Source organism: Physeter macrocephalus, unplaced genomic scaffold (genome assembly GCF_002837175.3).
Source record: "Physeter macrocephalus isolate SW-GA unplaced genomic scaffold, ASM283717v5 random_21, whole genome shotgun sequence".
NCBI lineage: Eukaryota > Metazoa > Chordata > Mammalia > Artiodactyla > Physeteridae > Physeter > Physeter macrocephalus.
In genome coordinates this window covers 50,978-69,027 of record NW_021145309.1, presented here as the reverse complement: position 1 = coordinate 69,027, position 18,050 = coordinate 50,978, and the positions used below count along the sequence as shown (strand labels likewise).

The 18,050-nt window shown below is 51.1% G+C and overlaps 1 long non-coding RNA gene across 1 annotated transcript; it reads right to left on the bottom strand.

Annotated features, from left to right (window-relative positions):
- Positions 1-5,084: 5,084 nt before the first annotated feature.
- Positions 5,085-11,841, bottom strand: LOC114484784 (uncharacterized). Its single transcript, XR_008616494.1, has 3 exons — positions 11,368-11,841; positions 5,294-5,336; positions 5,085-5,166 (listed from the first exon to the last, which is right to left on the bottom strand). It is a non-coding gene; the product is annotated as an uncharacterized lncRNA (long non-coding RNA).
- Between the last annotated feature and the right edge of the window lie 6,209 nt (positions 11,842-18,050).

Below are 18,050 nucleotides of genomic sequence, written 5' to 3'. Positions count from 1 at the left end.
CCTTCTGGAGCTCACAACGCATTCGGAGAGCCAAACCCTTTCCCAAATAGTGACGATCCAGAGTGAACAGGGCTGGCTAGGAGACCCCAGAGGGCGCAGGAGGTGGGTGGGGCAGGGGACACCTAATCCAGCCCGAGGGCCAGGAAAGAGCTTCCTACAGGAAGGGACATCTGAGCAGAAACCTGGTTGATGAGTAAGTATTAGTCATTTCCTGAAAGGATAGTATCACACTGTTCTAACTTGCAACATTTTGATTACTAAGGAGAGAACATCTTTCTGTGAGTTTATTGGTCTTTAATAGTTTGTTTTCTGTGAGTTGCTTGCCCATATCCTTTGCCCAGTTTTTCAATGGGGTTGTATGCCTTTTTTATTACTGTTAATGTGTCAGAGTACTTTATGGATTCCAATTCTAATTGTTAGTTACACATATTCCAAATATTTCCTGCTAGTTTGCACTTTATATTTTAACTTTGTTTATTTATTTTTCTCACACAGACGTTCTTAGTGTTTATTCGCACCTATTTATCAATCTATCCTGACTTTTGGTGTGTTTAAGAGGCTTGCCATACCCCAAGGTCATAGTTCATCATTTCTTTTAATACTTTTCCTAGTTTTGATTTTGTTTCTGTCTTTCATCCATATGAGACTTATTTTTGAAAATGTACTAAGGTAGGAATTTATGGTGGATATAGCTAATTGTCCGGATACCATTTATTCTAAAAGCCAGTCCTGGGAATTCCCTGGAGGTCCAGTGGTTAGAACTCAGTGTTTTCACTGCCGGGGCCGGCGTTCCATCCCTGATCAGGGAACTAAGACCCCTCAAGTCATGCAGCTGGGCAAAAAAAAAAAAAAAAAGAAGCCAGTCCTTTCCCTGGTTTTGATATTCCACCTTTATCATGTGCCAAATTCCCATGAATACACAGGTCTATCTCTGACATTTCTATTATGTTGCATTTATCTCTGTATCTGTCCCTTGCCTCCATGCCAGTTTAATTATTTCATTTAGATATGTTTTGATATCACATGAGGCAAGTCCCCCACCTCTGTTCAGTTTCAAATCTGTCTTTACCATTCTTATCCATTTTCTCTTCTAGATGCATTTTAGCAGCTGCTTTTCTAGTTCCCTGAAAAATCCTATTGAGATTGGAATTGCACTGAATTGATGGATTAATTACAAGAAGATTGACATCTTTTTCATACCCATGAACATATTGTCTCTATCTCTCCATTGATTTGGGCTTTTGTTAGGGACCTACTGTAAAAGATTTTTTCTAATTAATTTTTATTTATATAATTGGTTCATGGTATTAGTTTCCTAGGGCTGCTGTAAAGAAGTACCAAAACTTAAGTGGCTTAAACCACAGAAAGTTATTCTCACAGTTCTGGAGGCTAGAAGTCCAAAATCAAGGTATTGACAGAGCAATGCGCTCTCTGAATGCACTAGGGAAGGATCTGTTCCAGCCCCCTCTCTTAGCTTCTGGTAGCCTCAGGCATTCCTTGGCTTGTGGATGGCCATCTTCTCCCTGTGTGTCTTCACACTGTCTTTCCTCTGTGCATGTCCGTCTCTGTGTCCAAATTTCCCCATTGTACAAGGACGCCAGTCATATTGGATTAGGGACCACCATAATGACCTCATTTTAACTTGTCTCTGTAAAGACCTTATTTCAAAATAAAGTCACATTCTGAAGTAATGGGGGTTAGGACTCAACCTATCTTTTTGGGGGACACGAGTCAACCCTTAACAATTTTCTGTTACTTTTTATAAACTCCTTCCTTCTGAATTAATTTTTACTTCTTGCTAGAGTACATTCTCTTCTAACTTTTTCAGAGAACATTCTGGATAGAAAATTTCTGAGCTTGCTCATCTGAAAATGTCTTTATTTGACCCTCACAAATGGAATCTCAAATTCTGGGTTCCCGGCTTCCGTGGTGGCGCAGTGGTGACAGTCCGCCTGCCGATGCACGGGACGCGGGTTCGTGCCCCGGTCCGGGAGGATCCCACATGCCGCGGAGCGTCTGGGCCCGTGAGCCATGGCCGCTGAGCCTGCGCGTCCAGAGCCTGTGTGTGCTCCGCGACGGGAGAGGCCGCAACAGTGAGAGACCCGCGTACCGCAAAAGAAAAAAAAAAAATTCTGGGTTCCTAGTTATTTTTCTTGCAAAGTTAGAAGACACTAGTGCTCCATCTGGGTCACTATTGGGAAGTCTACCATCTCCCTGATTCTCCCTCCTTCATAAGCAGTCTCATTGCTGGGTGTAATTTTCCCCAGGATCACTTACTAGCAGTGTGACCTGGTGCCAGCAACTCAGTTTCTCTGTGTGCGTCAGTTTGCTCATCTCTAAAATGGGGATAACAATAGCATAACTATTAGGAAGATGAAATGAGTTACGTGTAAAGTCCCTACATCTTTACTTGGCATGCAGTAGGTGAAATATTCAGGTTTGTCCTAAAAATAAAATAGCCCTTGACCAAGTCCTGGGCAAGCAGAGGCTGAAGCTGTTGTGGCCACCGCTGTAGCACAGTGCCCAGAAACAAGAAGGGACTACGGAACCATATGTTGTATGAATGAACAAAGAACAGAAGCAGAATCCTCCAGCAAGCGACTTCACCACTGGGAGCCTCAGTTTTCCCATCTGTAACTGCTGAGCTTGTGAGAATTCCATAAGACCATGGAGCCCCGTCTTGAAATCCACGGTTCACTCATTCCTTGAATAACTACATATTGAGCACCTACGGTGTGGCAGGCACCGGGGATACAGCTGGCAGCAAATCAGACCAGGTCCCTGCCCTGTGGTGCTGATGGTCTCATGGGAGGCAGACCATAAGAAAGAAACCCACAAATAAAGAGTTCCAGACAGTCATACATGCTCTAGAGATGATAAAAAACAGTGACGTGAAGTAGATTATGGGGGAGGGGGCCACACGGTCACAGGAAGAGGGGCTCTATAAATAAAAGATACATATATTACCATCAACTATATACCCATCAAACCAGATAGATAGCTTACTATGAGCTAAATCCTCACAGTAACCCTCCCCTTAGGTATCAATAGTTCATTTGACAGATGAAGGAACTGAGGCCCCAGTGACATAGAGAAGGACTATGAAAATGTGTCTCTGAATCCAAGGGCAGAGAGAGCTTCTAGAAGGAAGCCAGCCTGGGTGGGACTCAGTTTCTCCCGTTGGGGAATGGGAATTACCAAATAAACCTGCAAAGCGTGCCTTTCCCGCCAGGGGGCGATGGCGCCCCACAAAAGGATTTGGGGTGCAGAGGGGCCGGGGACTGCTGCGCCAGAACCCACCCCGGGGCAAGACCCGTGAGAAGGCGGCGGGCTGCCCTTTCGTTTCTCCCGACCCGTTTCACTATCGCAGAAGTGCGGCAAAGGGCCCGCTGAGCGCGGTTCAAGTAACTCTGAGCCTATTTACGTTAGTTAAGGGGGAGAAAAGTTGTCCTCGGCTCTGTAATATATTATATTTCCAAGTTTGATTCCTACACTCTTCCCAAATTTAACTTTCGGATTCCGGATTCGCATCTTTCCGGCTCCCAGAGTTGCGAGTTCGAGTCTAACAGCTGTCCGTACTCTTATTTCCCCGTCCTTCTTCCAAACGCTCCAAGTTCAAATTCCAGTCCCAACTGAAGTTCCCGGGCGACTCCTCGAGTCCATAAAAATAAAATAGCCCTTGACCAAGTGCTGGCCAACCAGAGGCTGAAGCTGTTGTGGCCACCGCTGTAGCACAGTGCCCAGACCTTCCCCTAATCCCAACTTCGAGTTTCCTTTGCGCCTCCGAAGGATTGGGGTGGGGATGGAGAATATGGAGACACTTCGCCCCTAATTCCACCCGAGGGACTCTGGACGGGGGGCAGATCGCCGCCGGACCGAAGGCTCTGTAAGCGAGGGCGCGGCCGAGGGGAGCAGTGACCCGGCCGACGTCCCCACCCGCCTCTAAACTTAGCCGCGGTGACGCGCGGCCCGGCGATCGCGGCGGGTCCAGGGACGCAGGGGCGCCCGAGCGGAGGGGGAACGGCTCTGCTCCGCGAGCCTCTATTTATAGCGCCCGGAGCCCGAAATAGCGCGGAGCCTAGCGGCCAGGATGACGCGGGAGCCGCCGGGGGCTGACTCACCCGGCCCCGAGCAGCGGCCCCCGGATGGGGGACAGTGGAGGCGCTGGACCTGACCCCGCCCCATCCCGGGCACCTCTTCTGCTGGGACGTCCCAAGTTTCCACGGGGCACTGTGGATGGATATGCAGCAAAAGGAGGATCTGCAGCATGAGAGACTGAGGTTAGATCAGAGGTGGGACTTCCTAAAAAGAGCCCAGAATTGAGGAACTAACTTTACACAAGAAGAGGGGTTGAGGGACTTCCCTGGTGGTCCAGTGGCTAGGACTCTGCGCTCCCAATGCAGGGGGCCCGGGTTTGATCCCTGGTCAGGGAACTAGATCCCACATGCCGCAACTAAGAGTTCTCATGCTGCAAAGAAGATTCCAGCGTGTCGCAACTAAGACCCGGTGCAGCCAAATAAATAAATATTAAAAAGATGAACCAGATATACACACGTTATTTCTCACCAGCAACAGGACTGAGGCATCTTGGGGGCAGAGAAATGGACACAGCCGGCCAACCATCAGGCCACAGCTGTCCCCCTCTCCACTTGCCATGGCTCCTTGCATGCTGTTCCCACTCCCTAGAATGCCTTTCCCTGCCTCCCCAGTCTTAAGAACTCATGCTCCTCAGGGACCTGGTGCTAAGGGCAATCCCTCACAAATGAAAACTCTGTGACCCATTGGACTGGGAACCCCATGAGGGCAGGGCCAGGCCCTTCTCATTCATCACCATGTCCCCAGCACTGCCCAGCACAAGATAGGCCTCTGGAGAAGTTAATTGCATGAATAAGAAGTGTTGGTAATAAAATAAAATGACGTTTCCCAAACTATAATAGCAAATGTTTATTGTATGCTACATGCCAGGTGTGAGTCAGAGTTATCTCCTATGGGTCTCACTACAACCTTAGGAGGGAGGTACTTTTATTATTTTCATCATCACCAACCCCATGTTAGAGATGACGAAACTGAAGCTCAGAGAATACCTTGCTTGTAGTCAGAGCTGTCTCTTGAACCAGGTCCCATGGCCCCAGAGGTGTTCAGTTCCTAGGACACTGTCTCTAGGCCCTATAGAACCCAAAGGTAAGGAGTGATTCTCAAAGTGCAGTCCACAGAACCTTGGGGGGTTCCCCAGCACTCTTTCAAGAGGTCCCCGAGGTCAAAATGATTATCATAATAATACTAAGACACTTACCTCCCTTTTTCACTCTCACTCTCTCCTGAGTGTTCAATGCAACCTGCAAAATATCACAACAGACTGAGCACCCAAGCAGAGGTGAAGACCCAGTTATCTTCTGTTGAGCCAAACATTAAAGTGGGGGACTTCCCTGGTGGCACAGTGGTTAAGAATCCGCCTGCAATGCAGGGGACATGGGTTCGAGCCCTGGTCCGGGAAGATCCCACGTGCCAGGCAGCAACTAAGCCAGTGCGCCACAACTACTGAGCCCACGTGCCACAACCACTGAAGCCCACGCACCTAGAGCCCGTGCTCCGCAACAAGAGAAGCCACTGCAATGAGAAGCCCGTGCACCGCAACGAAGAGCAGCCCCCACTCACTGCAACTAGAGGAAGCTCGCGCACAGCAAGGAAAACCCAACGCAGCCAAAAAATAAATTAACTTTTTAAAAAAAAACCTATAATGAGATACTACTTCACATCCATTAGGATGGCTAAAGTTAAAAAAAATTAATTAAAATCTTTTTAAAAAGTAAATAATAAAAATAAAATAAAATATTCTGTTGAGGGACTTCCCTGGCAGTCCAGTGGTTAGGACTCTGCACTTCCACTGCAGGGGGCATGGGTTCGATCCCTGGTCAGGGAACTAAGATCCCACATGCCGGGCAGCGTGGCCAAAAACATACAAAAAGTTTGTTGATTCTCTTAGTTGTCCTTTGAAATGATCCAAACGTTAGTTTTATGTCTTGCCTTCCCATCTTTACATCTCATTTTTCTTGTCTTATAGCATCTGCAAAGACTTTCAGGACAACGTCAAATGGCAAAGTTGAACAATTCTCCTATACTCCGTATCACAGCTTTCTGAGATGACTTATCTTGTTATCCCTATTTTATAGAAGGAGAAACTGAGGCACAGAGAGGTTAGTCTCTTGACCAAGGCCACAAAGCAAGTAAGCAAACAAACCAGGACTCCAACAAAAGCTTGTGTTTTCAACCACTGCCTTAAAAGAAAATTCAATAGTCACTCTGTATTTCTTTAACAGGCAAAATACCCTGCGAGTTTCCACAGTGACCCCCCTGGATCTGGAATGAGGCTCCGGAGACCTGAGTTCTGGTTCTGGCTCTGCCTTCTTTCTGAGCCTGTTTCCTGCTGTGAGACAGCAGCTGAAAGCCACAGAAACTCTGTCTTCAGGGTGGAAGGAGACAGGCCCCTAAACAGACTGTGTTTGTTTCCTATGGCTGCCTAACAAATTACCACAAACTTCGTGGCTTAAAACAACAGAAATTTATTCCCTCACAGTTCTGGAGGCCAGAAATCCTAAAGCAAGGTATCAGCAGGGCCACACTCCCTCTGAATTTTCTTGGGGAAGATTCTTCCTTGCCTTTTCCAGCTTCTGGTGGCCCCAGGTGTTCCTGGGCGGCCCCATCACTCTCATCTCTCCCTCCATCTTCACAACGGCCATCTCTTCTCCTATCTGTGTCCAATCTCCCTCTGCCTTTCTCTTGTAAAAGGACACTTGCCATTGGGTTTAGGGCCCACTTGGATAATCCAGGGTGATACCATCTCGAGATCCTAACCTTAATTATATCCGCAGAGACTCTTTTTCCAAATAAGTTTCCATTGACAGGTGTCAGGTGGACTTATCTTGGGTGGGGGGAGGGGCACACCATTCAACCCACTACACAGATTAAAACAGAAAAATGAGAACAGGACAATATGTGGCAGAGTTTAGACTGGGAGGTGTCCAAAGCTTTGTGATTGCACACACCCGTTCCAGTGGAGAATGCTGAAGCATTTGCCCTTGAGAGCCCAGAGTGGTCTGTGCGTCCTACATGTGGCAGTTAGAAGTCCCGTGTGTCCCCCATGTTCTGGACATCTTCCACAAGGATGGGAAGTCTTTAAGGGAGTTTTTCATTCTTCCGCTGTTAATGTGGAGTCGAGAGATTTTCTCCTTCACAAAATGCCAAATAATAATAAAAATCAACACCCATACAGCACTTAATATGTGCCCTGTTCTAAGTGTTTAAATATCTATTAACTCCTTTAATCCTCACAAAAACCCCTCTGATGTCTTGCTGGTGATTCTCCTATCATAGCGGAATAAACTGAGGTGCAGAGAGGCTGGAGTGGCAGTTTGGAAGTTCCAGAGCTTGAACCCAGCAGTCTGGCTTCAGAGTCTAGGATCTTGACCTTAAGCCATGCTGTCACCTGGAGGCACACTGTCCCATGTTAAAGCTGGACTTTGAGGAAGCCATACTCCCAGATCCGTGGTCAGGCACCGTCTACTGCTGTGATGTCCAATATGGCAGCCACTTGGCTACACGTGGCTTTTAAGCACTTGAAACATGGCTGGTCCAAAATGAGATGTGTCATGAGTGTAAAATCCACACCAGATTTCATAGACTTAGCGTGATTTAAAAAAATCTCATTTAAGAACTATCTCATGTAAGAGACTGCCGAGGGACTTCCCTGGTGGCGCAGTGGTTAAGAATCTGCCTGCCAACGCAGGGGACACGGGTTCGAGCCCTGGTTCGGGAAGATCCCACGTGCCGCGGAGCATAAGCCTGTGCGCCACAACTACTGAGCCTGCGCTCTAGAGTCCACGAGCCACGGCTACTGAAGCCTGCACGTGTGCCAAGAGCGCGTGCTCTGCAACAAGAGAAGCCACCGCGATAAGAAGCCCGCGCACCACAACAAAGACCCAATGCAGCCATAAATAAATAAATAAATTTATAAAAGGGAAGAGAACTGCTGACATTGAGTACGTATGAAATAATATTTTGCGTCTATCTGGTTAAATAAAATACAGGAACAAATTATTTTCACCTGTTTCTTCTGGCTTTTTTTTTTTTTTTTTTTTTTAGTGTGGCTACTAGGGCATTTAAGCTTGAATATGTGGCTAGTGTCCTATTTCTTGTGGACAGTGCTGGTCCATGGAATTTGCTGTTTCTCCATCTGGGAGGACATCAGATGCTGGAACGCCATTTGTTCCGGGGCCGCTGAGCCTCGGGATTTCTTGGGATGTTCTGGAACAATCCATGTCAGAAGCTTATTCAAACAGAGCAACTGATGCTTATGTCAAAAATGTGGCCTTAAAGGACACTCTCAGATCCCTGCCTCCACCAGGCCCAGGTGAAGAAGCTACTTAACCCAGAAAGACCACAGTGCCAGGCAGTACTTTGCGGCCACTTGGTACATGGAGTATATTTTTTATTCATAAATTATATACGTGTGTGCCTCTACTGAGAGTGTTATAAAATAAAAACTTACAAAACAGAGATAAAGTACTCATGGATGAGCCAGGCTGCGTGAGATCACAAGTTCAAATCCTGACCCTGTCCCCTCCCGAGCTGTGACTCCTTCCATGAGTCCCAGTTTCTTCATCCAGAAACTGGAAGTGTTCGTCCCTGTGCCCTGAGGGCTGTTGGGGGAACTCAGTGAGACCCCGCGTGCAAAGGGCCCGACACGTGGTCAGGCAGAGAATGAGCTACAGCAGCGACCAGGTTTCTTGAGAGGCGGGGGCCCTGCTTAGGTCGGAGGGAGTCACGCTAGGTTTCTCAGCGGAGGGGATAGCTGTGTTGTACCTCAAAGCATGGAAAAACAGTCACTAGGTGGAGAAGCATGGGAAAGGTGTTTGGGCAGAGGGGAGCCGAATGTTCAAGTCGGGAGGCATGAACGATGCGTTGGGGGAAAGGCAAGCTGTTTGAGTATTGTTAGCGGGCACAGTGAATGTGTGCTGGGGAAAGGGGTGGAGGGCAAGAGATGGGGTTGAAGAAGGCAGCAGGCCACGGAAGGCCTCGTAGGTCACAGGACTAGAGCACTGGGGAATCATAGCAGGCTCTGAGCAGGGGAGAGACCTGACAGGAGCAGGTCTGTGGTTAGGCAAAATCCTTCTAGATGGGAAGGGGCAGAACTGGGGCAGGAAACCAGGGATGAGTGTAGAGATGAAGGATGAAGTGGGGAAAAGGGACCAAATAGGCAACTGGACCAGAGTAAGGAGGGGGAGGAAGGAGAATATATAAAATCTTTAAAAGATAGAATGGAGATGAGTGATGGGTTATGGGAGGTAAGGGGAGGAAGGTACCAGGAGGAGGCCCAGAACTCTGGTCCAGGAGATGGGGTCTATGTGGGACTACGCCTGAGCTGGGGACCTGGGAGAAGGAGGCACAGGTGTAGCAGGAAGCTGTTGAGGTCAGGGCGAAAGTCTGTGGGACAACCGGAGGAAGGTATCCAAGAGGCTCCTAGACACATGGGTCTGGAGCATGGGAGAGACGGTGAAGCAGCGGCTGGGAGGCCGACAGAGCTCAGACAGGGCTGAAATCCTGACAGTGGGAGAAAGTAGAAGGTGCGGTAGGGTAACTTCACCCTCAGCCAGTGATGACAGCAGAAAGTGGTCCTGCCCAGGACAGTAGCCTTGATATCAGGTTCTCATCCTGGTCTGTAACTGGGGACAGGAAGATGAGCAGACCCAAAGTCCCCACAGGAGTGCCTGCCCAGTGGGGGGTAGAGGGCACAGATGTATACAAGCAGTGCATGCCTCCACGGGGGCAGTGTGCAATGAATGGGTACTTCAGGGGGTACAGTGATCCACTCCCAAGGACTAGGGGCAGTGGAAAGTGTCAGGACCAGTTCCTGGTTGCGGGGCGGAGCATAGAGAGGGAAAGCGAATTAATTGGGAGTCTCTCAGTTTCAAATGCAAACTGGTTCAAGGAAATGTATTGGCTCACATGTTCAGAAGGTTGAGTAAAAGCAGCTTCAGTTACAGCTTGATCCAGGAGCTCAAATGATGATATGAAGTCACTGTCCCATCTCTGGGTTTCATATTTCTCTGATTTTTTGCTCAGAAAGATTTTCCTTGAGGTAGCAAAGATAGCCCTAGCAGCTTTAGGCTCACATCTCATCCTCTTAGCCACCGCAAAGGGAAGAAAGTGCTCCTAGCCAATGGTCCCATCATTCATGGTCCTAAATGGGTCACATGCTCACCCCTGAACCAATCACTGTCGTCAACGGACAGCCCAACTGGAATACTCTGATTGGCTGGGCCTAGGACACGTGCCACTCCCTGGAAACGGAGGATGGGGTGAGCCCCAAGACATCCAGGTGAACTGAAATCGAGAAAGGGGTGGTTTCCCAAAGAACAAGCAGAAGGCCGGCAAAACTGTAGATGCCCATGTGGCTGGGAGGAAAGGAAGGTTGGAAAACAGATTTTCTCATACGTTAATGGGGCGTGGGAATATTACCTCACCTCTAAGGGTTAGGGTGAGGATTCCATGAATTAACGCAGGTGAGACATTTAGTAGACTGCTAGGCAAAGAGCAGGTGCTGGATAAAAGGTAGCTATTATTTAAAAACTAGTAATCAGTATTACTACTACTGATGATGAGAGGCTATGCTGGGAGGAAATAAGCTCCCAGGCTCAGGAGGAGACCAAACTGGAACTGAACAGTTATGCAGTGAAAGCTCATGCAATCTACACTGTACAAGCTCAGTCCCCAACTGGTTCTTCTCCAGGCTTCTGTCTCCAGGTCCATGAAATGGGATGAGTGAGGGGACTGCATGAAACCAGAAGGTCATTTTATTTTATTTTATTTTTTATTTTTTATTTTTTCAGAAGGTCATTTTAGAATGTCACCTCCTCAGAAAAAGGCCTTCCCTGACTACTCTTACCAAAGTATCCCCTTTATTATAATATATACTCCCATTTTATTTCCCTTACAGTGCTTACCACAATCTGAAATCACCTTATTTATTTACTGTCTCCCCCATTAGAACGTCAGCCCCACGAGCGCAAGGATCTCTCTTCTGCCTTGTTCACTGCTGTGTTCCCAGCACCCTGCAAGCCCTTGATAAATACTTGTTGAATGACTAGATAAATACTGCTTATAAAAACAAAGAGTGGGCTTCCTTGGTGGTGCAGTGGTTGAGAGTCCGCCTGCCGATGCAGGGGACGCGGGTTCGTGCCCCGGTCCGGGAAGATCCCACATGCCGCGGAGCTGCTAGGCCCGTGAGCCATGGCCGCTGAGCCTGCGCGTCTGATAGGTACTGGGTTCTCCATTAAGAGAAGTGTCCAAGCTGAAACTCAAAGAGCGTACCTTGCAATTCATGATGCAATCCAGTTCCTCTCCAGGCCTCAGTTTCCTCATTTATAAAATGGGTGTGTGGCGGAGGTTGGGGATCTGGGGGGTCTGTGAACTCTTGGCCCGGCCCCTGCCTGCTATCCCCGCAGGAGCCACCAGGGGGCGCGGCGCCTCTGCCCAAAAGTCGGCCCTCAGCCGCTTGAGCCCGGGTGGATGCGTCCCGATAGTCCTGGAATATTCTGAGCCGCGCTGGCTTCCAGGCGTCCAGGAACCCAAGAGTTCGTGCAGATGGGCGGGGGAGTGTCCGCGCTCCTCGAAAGGGGGCGGTTGGGCTGGAGGTGACTCAGTGCGCGCGGCCCGGGCCCCCAGTTCTCGCGAGGGAGCGCGCACGGCCTCTGGAACTCGCGCTGCGCCGCGTCCATTTTTACCCGAGCGCCGCTAAAAATAGTCCTCGCGCTAGGAGCTGAGCCCGAAATAGCGGCCTCCAGATAAGGCAGTACGACTCAGCGCTTCCGGGGAGCGGAAGGGGGAAGCAGCGCGGGGCGGGGGGGCCTGGGGGTGGGCCTGGGCTCAACTGGGTCTCGCCGCGCAGCCCCGGCCGGACGATCGGCCCCCGCCGTCGCCGCATTGACCCTAACCTGTCACCAGCCTCGAATCAGCACCCCCCAATCCTCCATCCCCCGATCCCCTGTCTCCTGGTCCTCGGCATCCTCTGCTTCCCCTCCATTCTTCATCCCTGACCATTATCTACCTCCCCCTTCCCTATCCTAACCTTCACTCCTTGCCCTGCCGCCCCCTCCCCAAGTCCTCAACCTACTCTTCCCGAAGCCCTGTCCCTATTCTCCCTCCCCAGCCACAGCACGAATCTTGCGCCTCTCTGAATCCGCCCCCCGCCTTCCAGTTCTCAGCTCCCCTTCTATGCGGGGGGAGGATGGGGAGGTCACAGGAAGTCACACCAGACCGGCAAGCAGAGGGCTGGGGATGAGGCTCTGACTTCTTGCTTAGTTTCTACAGTGGATTGAGTGGGCTTAGTTCTGGGTCTTAACCAGTTTCAGGGCTCATACTGTGCCCAGGGTCAGGGATTCAGGCCTGGGCCAGGGTTGGGGCTCAGACTGGGGTCAGACACAGGTCTGCTGTCACCAAGGTTGGGGTCACCAGAGTCAGGGCTCAGCCTGGCACCCACTGTTTAGTTCAACAAACCCAATTCTACTATGAGTCCTCCCTCCCTTGCAAGTCAGTGATGGGACACGACAGCTCCAGGCAGCGGGAACAGCCAGGAACCCTGCTCCCTCTGGGCCTAGGTCTCCCCCTTGCACTTGGATCTTCTAGGGCACCTTCCCACTCTGATATCCTGTGACTCTTTCAGTGCCCACTCCAAGAATCAGCCTCAAGGATCTTATACCGCATTTACCTGAGGTTCAAAGTCTGCATCCTTCTAGTCTCTGAAATATCACAGGACAGAACCTGCCCTGTCCTGTGTGAACCCAGGGAACACAGTGTAGTAGACAGATGTTGCTTCGGTGAAAATTCAGGCAGAACTCTTTGGCTGTGGATGGAAGGCAGCCTCAAGTGGTGTCCCTGTCCCTAGTGGACACCAAGCTTTAGCCAGGTGTCCAACTGTTATGTTGTCTGGATGGGACTCAACTGCCACGCAAAGGGACTGAGCTGGAGGATCCTTTAAGGCAAGAAGAATCATGTAGTTGGATCAAAGAATTAGGAGGCTGGAAAAGTCAGCAAGGACCAGACAGAAATGGGCCCCATGGGCCATGGTGAGGAGCCTGGACACATGGTGAGGAGCTCCCCAAAGGGCACTGGGGAGCCATGGTAGGTTCTGAGCAGGGCAGGGACAGAGGAAGGTTTTAAGACCTTTCTGACTGCTTCCTTGAGGTAGACTGAAGAAGGGAGGGGGAAAGGAGGGGCCTGGACCTAGGTAGGAGTGGGAGGAGGGGAAAGAGGAGGAGAGAGCAGATTTGAAAGTCAGTGAAGGTCTCCCCTGGTGGTGCAGTGGTTAAGAATCTGCCTGCCAATGCAGGGGCCACGGGCTCGAGCCCTGGTCTGGGAAGATCCCACACTTGAGGAGCAAGTAATCTCGTGTGCCACAACTACTGAAGCCTGTGCACCTAGAGCCTGTGCTCCGCAACAAGAGAAGCCAGTGCAATGAGAAGCCTGTGCGCTGGAACGGGGAGTAGCCCCCACTCATCTCAACTAGAGAGAGCTGGTGCGCAGCAATGAAGACCCAAGGCAGCCAAAAATTAATTAATTAATTAACTTTTAAAAAAATTGGGGGAACATGTATTGGCAAATAAAAGAGTATACCTTGAAAAAGTAAATTCTCCTCCTCCCTCTGATCCCCACTTCTCACTGTTAACTATTTCTTGTGTACCTTGGCCAATAGGATTCATTGAGCTCTCACAAGGTCCCCAGCCTGTGCTAAGCCCATCACAGAAGTGACCTTGCTCAAATCACTCACCACCCAGTGTGTTGGCCAGGCACCATAGCTATACCCATTTTAGAGAAGTGAAGCCTGAGGCTTGGAGAAATGCAGGGATGTGTCCTATCAAGGGCCTGGCTTTGAAGGTTTTTCAAAATTGAAGGTATGGGAGCATGTGAGATCAGAGAGGAAAAAGTCCAAAGGGCCAGAGCCCAGGGAACTGGAGGGGAGTGGCAGGGAGTTCAAGGGGGCTGCCTGGAGGAGGAGTGAGGAAAGCTAGGAAGGTAACTTCCAGAGCCTTCTGATGAAGGGCTTAGCTGGAAGTAAGTCACTCCATTTGGGAGACTGAGGTACCCCTGGCAGCAGGGCAGCACCCCCTCCTCAGGCCGCAGAGGTGTTCATAGGAAGAGACTGAGGCTGCTTGATGACATCTCAGGGACACGGTGATAGCACAGCCGGCTGTTATGACGTCTGAGTGATTCGCCAACTGCCTGTTATGACCAGCATCCCTAGTCATGCCCCGTTGGGGGGATGAGGATGGGAGGAAGTGACAGGCCACGGGGGGTGGGGGTGACAGGGATGCAGTCATTTAGAGACCAGGGACTCAGCAGCTGAGAGATGTGTTCTGCCCCCTGCACTGGGGAAAGTTGGGTGAGAGGATCCACGTTTTGGTGTTCTGTTTAGTGAAGAAGGTCTAGTTTCAACAACGTTTGGCTGGGATGGCGTAGGTCTGGGCTCAGAATCGGGTCAGCCCAGAGGCTGCTGAGATCAGGGACATCTGTTTTGTTTGCTTCTGGGTCCCCATCACCTAGGACATAACTGGCACACAGTAGGGGCTCAGTACATCTTTGTTGAATGACTGAATGAAATGAAAGGGGTCAGCAGTCTCTGGGACTCAGTTTACCTTTCTGCCTAACAGCCCTGGCCATCAGGCCACCTCAGCCAATGGCGTTGCTGGGATACCCCTCCCCACCTAGGGTCTCAGATCTCAGTCCTCGCTCCCGAGTGCGGTGGGGGTGAGCAAGAAAAGGAGTTCGTGCCTCTGATGGACTCCGCCCAAGTGTGATGTCACAAGCCGCTCGGGGATCCCGACCCGTGTCCCTCCCTTGGGATGGGGCGTGGAGAGGAACCCGGGAGTCCTAACTTCCGCCGCTCCCCGGGGCCTGGCAGTGTTACATAACCCCCCGACGTCGCGTCCCCAGGGATGTCGCCGGACGTCCTGGCCAGGCCGGGGACAATGGGCGGGGAAGGGCCCTCCCGCCAGGAGCCTGGAAGTGGCAAGGGCACCCTCTCCTCTGATTCACCCTTATTTCCGGCCCGTTTAAGCCTCCTCCTTCTCCTCAAGAATCCCTATCTCCCCCAAACTCTCTACCCTGACTTCTTGTCCTCCCTAAATTTCACCTCTTTCCCCGAGCCTGCAGATATGTCCTCTACCCAAACTCCCTGCCCTCACACCAGTCCCCTGTGATTTCTGAATCCCCTAAACGTCCAGTTTCCCACGCCCTCCTTCACTCACCCATCCGCGGGCCCCTCTCCCGGGTCCCTCAAACTAGCCCCCGCTTTCTACCCCGCCCCCGCCTTCCCAATCTCCTCCCGTGGCTCCCCCAAACTTTCCCCATCATCTGTCTTCCCCAAACCCCTCCCCACCTCCTTCAAACTGACCCCGAATACTCTTTCTCGTCGCTAAACCCAGCCCTCTCTTGTTTCCCCGAAACTGCCCCAGTATTCCTACTTCATTCTCCCCAAATCGGGTCCCCCATACCCTCCCGGCTCCAGACAGCCGCCTGGTCCCCCGGCCCCTCCCCGGCCCCAGGCCCCTGGCCGCCGGCGCCCTTCGCCGGCCCGCTCCCACGCCCGGCTCGGGTTCCCAGGCCGCCCTCCCGCGGTGGCCTAGAGACCCAGTTTGCGGCGGCAAAACATTGGTCTCCGGGCAACAGGCCCCGCCCGCCCCAGGGCGGCCCGCTGCGAGCCCAGCCGCGCCGAGGCCGAGACTGCGCGCGGAGGCGGAGCGGGCTCACAGGGCAGGGGCCTTCGCCTCCGGAGGCCCGCAGGGCGCAGAAACCCGGGGAGACGGCAACGCGGAAGTAGAGGTTCAGGGCCCCGGAGCCAGAAAACCTCGAGAAATTCGTGGAGGCCGAAGCCACAGGGAGCTGTCTGGGGCGCAGTGATAAAGAGACCGCGCGACAAAGCAAACAAGGAGCGGGCCCCGAAATAAACTCGGGGATAGCGAGGCTAAACACAGACACCCCACGGGTCCGCAGGGACGCCCCAGAGGGCAGCATAATCTACCTCAGATCGTCTGGGCCATTGCGCTTCTGTCTCAGGGGCCTCCCTCTCGGACCCTCAGTTTCCGTATTTGTAAAATGGGTAGCGCCCAGCACAGAGGGCTGTCGTGACAATAGGGCTGTCGTAAGGATTCAGTGAATTCACCGACCTGGAGCTCGTGGCACACTCCTGGCACATCCCATCCGTCATTCATTCGTTCAACAGATATTTATCGAGCATCCATTATGTGCCAGGCACTGTGGTAAGTGCTGGGAATTCAACAGTGAGCAAAACAAAGATCCCTGTCCTCGTGGGAGCTTACACTTCGGGAGTGGGGAAGGAGGTGATGGACGATATAGAAGCACAAATTAGCACATTATGTAACACACTGGAAAGTGGTCATTGCTGGGGAGGTGGAGGTGGAGGGGGAGGGAGGGTTGGGGTAGCCGTTTTAAATAGGGTGGTCAGAGAAGGCCGACATGAGAAGGTGAGGCTTGAGCAAAGACTGGAAGTTGGTGAGAGACGAGCCTGCAGATATCTGGGCCAAGAGCATGCCAGTCAGAGGGAGAAGTAGGTGCAAAGGCCTTAAGGTGGGAACATGCCTGGTGTGTTGGATAAACAGCCGGAGGCCCGTGTGGCTGGAGCAGAGAAAGCAAGGAGAGACGGAGTGGCAGAGACACGGGGCCTGTGGGCCATGGTGAGGGCTTTGATTTTTATTCTGAGTGAGTTAGGAGCCATGGGAAGGTTTTGAGCAAAAGAGGGACATGGAGTGATTTTGACTTAAATAGCATCCCTCTGACTGTATGTGGGGAATAGACTTTGGGAGGCCAGAGTGGAGGCAGGGAGACCAGTGAGTAGCCCCAGGCAATGGTCCAGGCAAGAGGTGATGGTGACTTGGAAGGTGCAGCAGGGATCAGATTCTGGAGGTGTTTGAACATAGAGCTGTAGCATTTGCTGACAGGCACATTCATGGCAAGCCCTCAGTAGATGGCATTAGTTACCATTAGTTAGGGGGTGCTCACAAAATCTTCACAGAAGTCTTTATCATCCCCATTTTACAGATGCAGAAACTGAGGCCCCAGGAGGTCACTCAACTTGCCCAAGGACCCAGCTCGGTCTGGCTCCAAAGATGGTACCCCTCTACTGGGTTGGCTATTCCCAAATCCGAAACACCCTCAGAGTCTGGAACTATACCTAAACTTATCCATGTGGGCCCCAGGACCCCTGGAGCTATATCCTCATCAACCGCACCCAGTGGGCGTAGAAAGTGGTGGCCTGATGGAGAATGCTGCCTGACTGGTGTGCCGCTTGTCAGGTAGTCACCCATGCTGGCCCGGAACACTTGCTTAAAGGCAGGCATGTACATGTAGAGAGGGTACACCCAGAACCTCCCAGCCCAGCATCCGCTTCCTGCACTCAGTCCCAGCACTGGACCCAGGCACACCCCAGTGCTGCCTGCAGTGACCTGTTTAATACAGTCACACACTCACAGGCAGATAGGTACGTGGCCCTCCACCGTGGAGGTACCTTTTCAGGTGATGTGCAGCAAACGCAATTTCTGGCTTTATCTCTTTGTGTTTCCATATCTCTCCGTCTCTTTCTCTCTCTCTCTCTCTGTCTTGCTGTCTTTGTCTCTCTCTGTCCCCACCCTGACCCCCAGATCTGTCTCTCTGACTCCTCACACTCAGGACCCTCTACCTGCAGGGGAAATCACTCTTGTCCCTGGCCACATGTCTCCGCAGAACCTCACCTATTATGTGACATCAGAACCTGGCATCAGCCAACAAGGACCTACTGTATAGCAGAGAAAACTATACTCAACATTTTGTGATACTCTATAAGAGAAAAGAATCTGAAAAAGAATATATATATATAACTGAATCACTTTGCTGTACACCTGAAACTAACACAACCTTGTAAATCAACTACACTTCAATTAAAAAAAACATTAAAAAAAAAACCCTGGCGTCGGGACACATGTGTGGAGGCCTCAGTTCAGCTG